Source organism: Orcinus orca, chromosome 2 (genome assembly GCF_937001465.1).
Source record: "Orcinus orca chromosome 2, mOrcOrc1.1, whole genome shotgun sequence".
NCBI classification, from domain to species: Eukaryota; Metazoa; Chordata; class Mammalia; order Artiodactyla; family Delphinidae; genus Orcinus; species Orcinus orca.
In genome coordinates, this window is record NC_064560.1 from 11,726,701 (window position 1) to 11,737,718 (window position 11,018).

The following is an 11,018-nucleotide window of genomic DNA, read 5'->3' on the forward strand; positions in this document are numbered from 1 at the left end:
CTTTACAAAAGGAAAGTTCTCCAAGGTTGCAGAGATGACCTGATGGCTTTTGAAATTCAGCAATGTAAGTTCCATTATTGAGGGCGAGAAGTTATAGAGGTCCACTCTCACTTAGCAGATAGAGCATAGACCACTTAAAGAAGGCAAAATCTTTTTCCTAACTAGTGAAGGAGGAGTGTGACAAGTAGGAAAGCTCACATTCTTCATGGGTCTCCTTTGTAAGGGTCAAGCCTCCAAACTGCCATCGCTGATGGGTAGCCAGCATCCGTAACAGGGGCTGTTAGGACAACACGATGCCCCATAAAAGAAGCACAAGCCCTTAGGCACAACTAAATCAGGAAGCAAGTAATTCCTCTAAAAGCAACAACTGGGACTTCCCTGGTGGCGCAGTGATTAAGAATCCGCCTGTCAATGCAGGGGACATGGGTTCAAGCCCTGGTCTGGGAAGATCCCACATGCTGCAGAGCAACTAAGCCCGTGCGCCACAACTACTGAGCCTGCGCTCTAGAGCCCGTGAGCCACGACTGCTGAGCCCGTGTGCCACAACTACTGAAGCCCATGCACCTAGAGCCCACGCTCCGCAACAAGAGAAGCCACCGCAATGAAAAGTCCAGGCACCACAACGAAGAGTAGCCCCAGCTCGCCACAACTAGAGAAAGTCCACAGGCAGCAACGAAGGCCCAACGCAGCCATAAATAAACAAACAAACAAACAATTCTACCTATAGCTAATTTTCTAATAAATAAATAAATAAATAAAATGAAAGCAACAACCTTCCAGGATGGCAAAGACCAGCCTCTCATCTGGCTGCATTTTTCACAGTCCCCAGCTCACCTCTCTCTTTTGGGCCATCCAAGATTACACCATTACCACTAACACTTTCAAAAGTGGGACACAGACTCCCATTGCTATCAACAGGACTTAACCCTCAGACTACATTTAGCTGCTATACAACATGTAGGGAACATTTAAAGGATACCTATAGAACTGAAATAACACCCTCTCCTAAGGGAGAATAACAGATGGCTTGGCAGATAATGATCTTTAACTGACAGGCTGCACAGTCATGAGGCCAGTGCTGGGAGAATTTGGCTTTGCAACCAGTGATGAACAGGAATCATGTTTCTTAGAGGACAAGGCAGACAGTCTCTACAGACTAGGGGAAATTGGAGGGAGGAAGGAGTGCAACATGCTCCATTCATGGAAGGGACTTTCACCATTATCTTTCTTTGGAATACATCGTTTCAGACCAGCTGGTGTACGGAAAGCTGGGTCCCGGAGGATGGCTTTCGTGGTACAGTGGGGGAACTGGAGTGCAGAGAAAGCACAGATCATTCCTATGTTCATTCTTGTCCAAAGATCAATCAGACGTGGCTTGACTTTGAAAGCAGCCAGTTCTTTATTTACGATTGCCAGGGAGGGAGCAGGACGCCTCCTAACAAATTGATGCAGTTACCACATCAGGAAGGGAGGGCAGAGGGACGGGTGGTGGAAATTAGGAATCTGGAGGGAAACAAGACATCTTGGCCACTTCTAGTTTCCTCCCTGATGACTTGTGCACCGTCTACCACATCCTGCTAGATCAGCTTGACAGCTCTTGACTCCTGGAGTCCTGAGCAGGTAACAACGTATGCACAGCTGGAGCTCAGTTTAATAGTGTAATTAAGAAAAGGTAATAGCAGCTGAAATATTTTGATGTTTCAATGCCCTTTCGCCACTAAGATTTTTTTCACATTTGCTACATTGATTTCATCATATTTTCAAAAGGGGTTCACAAGAGTCAGAGTTGTAGCAAATTTTACTTTGTAGATTTACAGGTCCTTCAGCAAATCTCCCTTAATATTCCAGAGAAGTCAACAAAAGTTGATTGCTTGCTAGGGCAGCCATGCTCTTTTCAGAAGACATTTTTACTGGCTTATTTTCCAATCTAAAATAGAGTTTATATTACTGGAGGAAATGAGGCAAAAGATATTCACTTGAGACATTAATGAAATTAAGTGATTCTTGGCATGATAACATAAACATTTCTATAAATATTACCTGCTAAACTGTTAAGAGCAGAACACTTCATATCTCATCTTGCAATTAATTTACGAGCTAGCAAAATCATTTTACTTATATTTAGAATCCAACTGTTAACTTCACTGAGATTACAATAGGCCAAAAAGATGCTTATTAGGAGATTAAAAAGGAAGAAAGAAAACAATAAAGACAAAGTACTTACTTGCAGTGATATTTTTCAAGTAATCCTGAATTTAAATTTGGCTTTTTTGTTTAAGAGCAAAGGCTAATCTGAGCTATAATCCTTTGGTCCTCAGGGTATGAGCTCCATTCCTCCATAGGACAAATCTTTGAGAAATCTTCTTTTGATATTTATTTCTCCAAGTATCCAAGCTCTACTAGGAAGCAGTCAAAAACAAAAGACTGTCCTTAAAAAAAGAAAACCAAAATGAAAAAAGCCCACGAAGTCCAGAATGTAAGCAGCAAAGGAAAAATAAAACTTCTCCCAAACTAATATCTAATTCAGAAGAGTAACTGCTCCCCTATCTCCGTTTGTAGGCGTCCTCTCGTGTTCCTGGTGACATTTCTCATCATCCAGCCAGTGCCGTTTTACAGCAGTGAGAGGATGTTTGAAGAGAATGAACTCATTCTCTGAAGTTCCTTGTAGTAAAGGAAAACATATGGAGGATTTCCTGCTGAGGCTTCCCTACCGAGGCACAAATTCGAGGGGGTGTGGAATTTACTTGTTAAGGCTCTCCGTTTTCTAGACTCAGCAGTATCTGCTCAGCAATGAGCCCACATGGGCTGCTGCTGCTCTGCAGAGAACTCTCTTCTTCTGCAATAACCCCACCAGCCGAGAGGACTTGGAGGAAGAGGGTCAACAGAATGTTAGTGCCCTGTTCGTCATCGTCCCTGTTCCAATCACATCCAACCTCTGGGACAGGTAAATGCACATAAGCCCGTTCTGCTGAAATACAAGCTTCTTTCCCCCTTTTTTTCCTCCCTGTCTCTTCACATTCACCTCCTGACTTCTCACCTGAGATAAACAGTTTCCATGTACGTGCACAATCGATGGATCGTATTCTGAAAATTAATTTAAAATGTTACCAGTGTTTTCTTTCCCCTTCTACCCCTTCTCCGTTTGAAAGTATGCTTCTTATAGCACAGGGAACTATATTCAATATCTTGTGATAAGCCATAATGGAAAAGAATATGAAAAAAATGTGTATATAGATATATGTATGTATAACTGAGTCACTTTGCTGTACAGCAGTAATTAACACAACATTGTAATTCAACTATACTTCAATTTTAAAAAGTATACTTTTTTGGTCATGCTTTTTCTGTTTTATTGGAGTATAGTTGCTTTACAATGTTGTGTTAGTTTCTGCTATACAACAAAGTGAATCAGCTATGTGTATACATATATCCCCTCCCTCTTGGACCTCCCTCCCACCCATCTGGGTCACCACAGAGCACCGAGCTGAGCTCCCTGTGCTATACAGCAGGTTCCTACTAGTTATCCACTTTACACACGGTAGTGTATATATATGTCAATCTTAACCTCCCAATTCGTCCCACCATCCCCTTCCTCCCCACCCCATCCACATGTCCGTTCTCTACGTCTGCGTCTCTATTCCTACCCTGCAAATAGGTTCACCTGTACCATCTTTCTAGGTTCCACATGTATGCGTTAATATACGATATTTGTTTTTCTCTTTCTGACTTACTTCACTCTGCATGACAGAATCTAGTTCCATCCACGTCTCTACAAATGACCCAATTTCGTTCCTTTTTACGGCTGAGTAATATTCCGTTGTATACATGTACCGCATCTTCTTTATCCATTCCTCTGTCAATGGACATTTAGGTTGTTTCCATATACTGGCTATTGTAAATAGTGCTACAATGAACATTGGGGTACATGTGTCTTTTTGAATTATGGTTTTCTCAGGGTATATGCCCAGTAGTGGGCTTGCTGGGTCATATGGTAGGTCTATTTTTAATGAATGTCCATACTGTTCTCCATAGTGGCTGTATCAGTTTACATTCCCACCAACAGTGCAGGAGGGTTCCCTTTTCTCCACACCCTCTCTAGCATTTATTGTTTGTAGACTTTTTGATGATGGCCATTCTGACTGGTGTGAGGTGATACCTCATTGTGGTTTTGATTTGCGTTTCTCTAATAATTCGTGATGAAACAAGATGAAAAGACAACCCTCAGAATAGGAGAAAATATTTGCAAACGAAGCAACTGACAAAGGATTAATCTCCAAAATATACAAACAGCTCATGCAGCTCAATATCAAAGAAACAGACAACCCAATCAACAAATGGGTGGAAGACCTAAACAGACATTTCTCCAAAGAAGACATACAGATGGCCAAGGGGCACATGAAAACAAAGTATACTTCTAAGGACAGCACAACTCAAAATATGCTACGAAGATGCTGGTTGGCTCAGGAATATTAAATTGCACATAGGATGAAAGCAGCGCTCTAGTAAGCCACTCACGCCTACAGAGGCCTGCCCCCGATCCCACAGATTAATACTCTTTAGTTTGAAAAACAAAACCAGAAACAGCGAACATCTCAAAACCTCCCTTTAAAGCCACTATTTGGGGTGACGGTGATCCTCCTCATCAGAGGAGTTTTACCCTATTAATCTAGCAATCCCATTGACAAAGCATCAACTAGGTATTCATCTCAATTATCCTAGTTATTGGCTCAGACTCCATGTCCAGCTTTTATATTACAAACTGGCATTAAACATCCTCTAAAAGTAAGTTCCATGTGATCTTTCTTTCCATGTCAATGTCGTTGTGCAAGAATTCACTTTGTGGGGCAGATGTTTCCATAAGCCCAGCTGAGTGATGGCATGAATGATTAAAGGAGGTAAAGACAGGAATACAGAAGAAGGTGTGTAAGGTGTACGTGGAGCTATGGCCTATCTGTGTGGTGGGGACAAAGAAAGCTTCTGTGGACTTAAGAAAAGAAATGTTTTAATTATCTGGAAGCATGCTCTACATAAGAGATCCACAAACTATGGCCCAGGGGCTGAATCAGGCTCACTGCCAGTATTTGTAAATAAAGTTTTATTGGAACAGCCAGGCCCATTTGTTCACATACTGTTTTGGCTGCTTTCATGCTACAGTGGCAAAGCTCGGTAGTTATGAGAGACTGTATGGTCCACACAACCTAAAAGATTACCGTCTAGCCGAAAAGATTACGGCAAGCTTTAGAGAAAAAGCTTGCAGACCCATCTTCAATATGACAGAGGGTCACTACTATGAATACTTAGGCATTATTTTCCCCTGAGCTGTATCGTCAGAGGTATCATTATAATTGTATTTAAGGAATGTCCCTAAACGTTCTCCTACTCCTCCCAGAGTAGACATGGCAGGAGGGCTTCTTGGGGTTACAAGGAGGAGGCGAAACCCTGAGCTCCCGGGGTACAAAATGGATCAGACCATATAAGGGTGGTGTAGGATGACACACTTGGAGGCAGAATCCGGACACCATCAAGGAGGGAAGCCAAAGAAGCAGGGCTGAGAGGGAGAAGTACATAAAGCCACAGGTGGAGGGAAAAACAATGAACATTAATCACAAGTCAGGATGTGGGGTGGGAAGCGGCTACAGCAAGCTGCCAGGACTAAGACCTTGAGGAAAAAAATAAGGATGCTGGACACCTTCCTTCGGTGGCCTGGTGGAAGGGTGACTCCGTTGTCCCAATCTGGACTTTCCTAGCTTTAAAATTGAAGGTCCTGCCATCCGGGGACCTCCTCAGCCCCAAGGAATCTGGACAGTTGTCTGCCTTAATCTGGGGCTGGGCAGAAAGCTGGGAAATCAACCTGAAAAGAAAACCCTCAAGCATGGTAGCTGGGCCTTTCCAGCACTTAGTCCCTCTGTCCTTCGGGGGCTCGTATAAGAAGCAGGGAGCCGTTCCAGTGCTACAGGGGCCAGGGGAGCCCCCGGAGAAGAACAGGCCATCTGGTTCCAGCGATTTCACTGTGACAACGCGCACCACGTGAACAGGAAGAGAATAACCTCAGAACAACCCGTGAACAAGTGTGAGATCATCCGTCCTACTGGACAGTTGTTGGCCTGGCCTTTTCACCCCGAAGCCAGCCTGCATTTTTTCCAGAATAGCTGACTTGCATGATTTGATTACGGCCTGTCACTTTGAAATCTCTGCTTCAATTTTCCCAAACTCTCCAGCCACCCCAAATCTTGCTCAGGTTTTAAGTTGAATTCCTTCTCCTTAAATAAGGAACGCTGATCCAACTTTCTAGGCCCCGTGAGCGTAGCTGTGTTTCCACTCATCCATCTGTCAGAAAGTCAGCCCATTAACAAATATTTCTAGAGCTGCTACTATGTGTCAGGCACTGTGCTGAGCTTGGGGTGAAGGATTGAATCACAAAGGTAGGGTCTCTGACCTCATAGAGAGGAAGGGGAAACCCAGAAACAGATAAACAGGATAATTTCAGACTGTGATATGCTTGGGGAGAAACACATGCTGTAGCGTAACTGTGGGGTGGTGTGAAGATTCTGCCCTAGGTAGGTGGCCAGAGATAACCTTTCTGAGAAGGTGACCCGTCAGTTGAATGCCGCAAGCTGAGAAGGACTGCCGTGTCCCGTGAACTATAAGATCTGTAAGTTCAAAGACAGAGGTCCGGAGGAACTTGGCGTGTCCCCAGAAGCAGAAAGGACACTGGTGCGGCATAGTGGGCAAGTGGGGGATGGTTAGAGACAGACAGGGACCAGCTGGCATGTGGTTTTGTAGGACTCATGAGGACGTATGGACTTTTTCCAAGGACAGGCCAAAACTAGAGGGAGGATTTAAGCAAGGGAATGTCCATGATCTGATTTAGGTTTTCAAAAGGATTTGCCTAGCCGTGCCGTGGTGGATGGATTGGAGGGAGGTAAGAGTGAAAATGAGGAGATCAGCTAAGAGATGGTGTTGGCTGGGATAAAATGGTACCATTGATGCTCAAGGGGAGAGAATGGCTTTGAGATGTATTTTGGAATATAGCAACTCTGCCCCCCAGAAATGGTCACCTGACATCATCCCACTTGGTTGTTCAGGCGTTAATGTTTCATTTCCACCCACTTGAGGGAAACTCCAGTGAGCAGGGACCTCATCTTCTTTCATCACCATGGCATCTCCAGCACCCAACACATGCCTCCCACAGAGAAGGCACGCATGGCATTCGGTCCGCTGTGCGTCAGGTGTCGTGAGTGAAAAGCCACAACAGAGCAGGATGGGTCTCGAAACAACAGAGGGAGAAGACATCGCTCCGCAAAAGGCATCTTTGCTTCTGGAGTCTGTGCATTTGGGTAGATAAGCAGAGCAGCCCAGCGTCTTTCCCAGCTCCTCCTAGAGTGCTTCCTTTGGGGAAGAGCCTGCACCGCCGGAAAGGATGTTTTTCTCAGATGCCCTTGCAGCCAGGGTTCTGCAGGCTTCTGCGCTCTCACAGACATGGATTTGGTCCTGATGTAGGTGGGGAGGAGCAACGGTGCAGGAAGCATCTGTTTTGCAGGTGCGATGAGCAGGCCAATATGGCGAGAGTCGCAGCCAGCATCCTGGGCTGTGACCAGAGCAGTCACACAGGCCCCACGTCTAGAGGGGCCCACACTTGGTTTAATGCTTTTTGTTGCTGTCTCGATTCTTTTTTTTTTTTTTTTTGCGGTCCGCGGGCCTCTCACTGTGTGGCCTCTCCTGTTGCGGAGCACAGGCTCCGGACGTGCAGGCTCAGCAGCCATGGCTCACGGGCCCAGCCGCTCCGTGGCATGTGGGATCTTCCCGGAGCAGGGCACGAACCCGTGTCCCCTGCATCGGCAGACGGACTCTCAACCACTGCGCCACCAGGGAAGCCCTCCAACAATTTTTTGAGCAAAATTTCCTTTTTGTTTAAAATAGAGCGGATTCCATTGTCTTCAACCACACGAATCCCTCATTAAGGACACACCTGGAGGAAAAGCCTGGCTTCTGAAAGAGCTTTCTCAGTGTTTTATCATCAGACTTTGTACTGGAGAGATGTTAGAATTTAGCGGTCATACTGAGATTCCCTGTTCTGGACGTGGTGTTTCTGAGGCAGAGAACCTGAGCTGCTGTTTGGCAGGGATGGACGAGGGCACATTAGTTACACCCTTTCATTGTGAAGATGCATTCTTTTCCTGACTGGTAGACTGTTGACTCCCACTGGTGGACCTAGAAGTATACCTGTCTACAGTCTCACTGGGATGCCATTGTGACAGGTAGAATGTGAACAAGCTGTCCGTCCAGGTGTCGCGGTGACCTGTGGCTGCCACAACAAGATAACACAAACTCAGTGCCTTAATACAAGAGGACTTTATTCTCTCACAGTTCTGGAGTCCACAAGTCCCAGATCAAGGTGAGGCTGAATCAGTTCCTTCCGGGGGCTCTGAGGGAGGATCTGTTCTATGCCTCGCTGCTAGCTGCTGGTGGTTGCTGGCAAGCCTTGGCATTCCTTGGCATTCTTTATTCTAACCTGTGCCTCCTGGGTCTGCACATGGCTTTCTCCTCTCTAATCTTTGTGTTCTCATGTCTTCTTATAATTATACTAGTCATTGGATTCAGGTCCAACCCTAATCCACTATGACCTCATTGTCACTTAATAACCTCGGCAAAGACCCTATTTCCAAGCAAGGTCACATTCTGAGGATCTGGGAGCTGTATTTTGTGGGGACACTATTCAACCCACTCCACCAAGGTACAGATTGCAGCCTATGGAACAAAATAAGGCTATCTGGCCTACAGAGAAGTCAAATATCTTGGCCTCATGGCTATTGGTTCCCGGCCAGCTGAACCAAACAGCTACAGACACATGAGGTTAGAAGGACTTACAGGTAAGCATACTGGTGTGGAAGGAAGAGAAAGACACTGCAGTTTGTTTTACCTTCAGACACAACCTAACACTCATCGTATGCGTATAGGTACCTACCACTCTGTATACATAGTAATGCCTGGCTTTCTTCCAATGCATTTGTGGTCAGAAAATCTTAAAGTTACAGGGAAATGCCCATAATTGACCCCAAATAAACCCTCAAAACTACCAACCCCCTCATCTAAATTTTTTCTGCCGTGAATGCACCCCTCTGATTTTGTTCTGCCCAGGGGAAATTTCCACAGGACCATCAGCAAAGGACAAGTGTTTGTGCAGAGCACAAAAATGTCAGACACAGTCATTGAAACTAACACCACTTCACTCATGTACAGTGTGATGACTTTTTGCATTTCCAAAAAAAAAAACAATTTAAGCTATTTTAGATGCTTTTTTTTCTAGTTCAATGGGATCTAATTCTTTAAAGTTGAAGAAGCAACTATTTTCCCCCAAAATGAATACCTAAAATGACACTACAAAATACAGCCTTAGGATGGAGATTTTTTTTTTTTAATGGGCATAGAAGAGATGATTGCATTACTGAACTAGACAAAAAGCCATTCCATCAGCACTCCTTTACTGGTTTTCACTGTACAAATCTTTCCATGAGAGAATTACATTTATCAGGCAGCACTGAACCTATTCATTCCCTCCTATTCCACTAATTAAACTATAATACCATCACTTGGGTTACCCACAACCAACCTTTGGAAGATTAATATAGGATGTTATTCTTTTGCTCATATTCGGCCTCTGCATGGTAATGAGACAGCAATAAAGTTTATGCTCCCATAACACGTAAGAATTGTATTTTGCACCAAACAGCTAACATCAAAAATAACTACTGGTAAAACAAACCGCATAGCACAATCATTCTTGGCATACATTAATGTGTCACTAAAAATGTCAATACAATGCCCATCGTAGCTATTAAAAGTCTGAATAGTTAAGCTAATAGGATGCATAAAGAAAAAAGTATTAAAAGTATGTCATGTCTGAAAAACAAAATTTGAAAATAGGTTTTGGTGAATGGCTGTCAAATTCCCTGACTTTTAATGTGCACTTTGAGGAAACTAAAACCTGCATTGTTCTAACCTAACTATTTATCCCCTGATAATTTAAAATTCAAATTTACAATGCAGAGACATTACCGGCATAATAGGCACTTAAAACCTGTGCCATTTTGCCATTTGGGAACATTTAACATTTATTAATGAATTATTTTCCGTAACACTTTGCAACAAAGGTTTGTAATGTATTTGCTTTAGGTGGAGCCACAGGAAGACAGGAAAAAAGCTATTGGTCAGGACTTTGCATATATATGCCCCAATCTACATGTATTTCTCTTCTCCAGCCGCATAATTACATACTTTCATTTCACTGTTAAAGGGATGCCAACCGGAAATTTGTACGTTTTTATTGCCCAATCATGGCAATCACTAATAGTGAACACAAACTCTTTTGGAAAATGAATCTTCATGTTTTTACGCTTTTGTTTTCCTTTTGCTCCCTAAGGCCGATGAATAAAATCACAGATCATCCTACTTTACATACGGAGAAAGGAGAGCTCGGAACATCTGTGCTGATACTTCACTTTTTCACGATGGATACAAATATACAACTAGTCCATCTTCATATGAAGACAGAGATTAACTGATTTACCGATATTGAGAAGGAAAATTATGAACTACAATTCTCTTGTACAAACTCAAGTCTGTAAGACTGTCCCAAAGTCCGGTTTTCAACCACAGTTATACCAGAGCCATTATGCACTTGACGAGTATGTAAAAAAATGATGAATGAAAAAAAAAAACATATGAATTGTCAGCTGCAATGAAATTGAATTTTTATTTCAATAACCCCCAATTCCACACTGTTCTCAAACCAAATCCTCTATTGCTCTAAACCCTCTAGCATAGCTTCATATTTCATCATTTTCTTTTTATTCTGTTTCTTTTTATATTTATTTCTGGATCCAGCATTCCATTCATCCTTTAACTGTTAAGCTTTCTTTCTCTCCTTTTCAACATTCTTCATTTCCCCCTGAATGTCCATCTGGATTTCTGTTCATTTCAGATCCCCTTTAGCTTACTTTCCACTCCATCACCCAATT

The 11,018-nt window shown here is 43.4% G+C and overlaps 1 long non-coding RNA gene across 1 annotated transcript; it reads left to right on the top strand.

Annotated features, from left to right (window-relative positions):
* The first annotated feature begins 6,522 nt into the window (after positions 1-6,522).
* Positions 6,523-10,682, top strand: LOC125963388 (uncharacterized). The gene is made up of 3 exons (XR_007475277.1): positions 6,523-6,557; positions 8,259-8,395; positions 10,421-10,682. It is a non-coding gene; the product is annotated as an uncharacterized LOC125963388 (long non-coding RNA).
* The last annotated feature ends 336 nt before the right edge of the window (positions 10,683-11,018 follow it).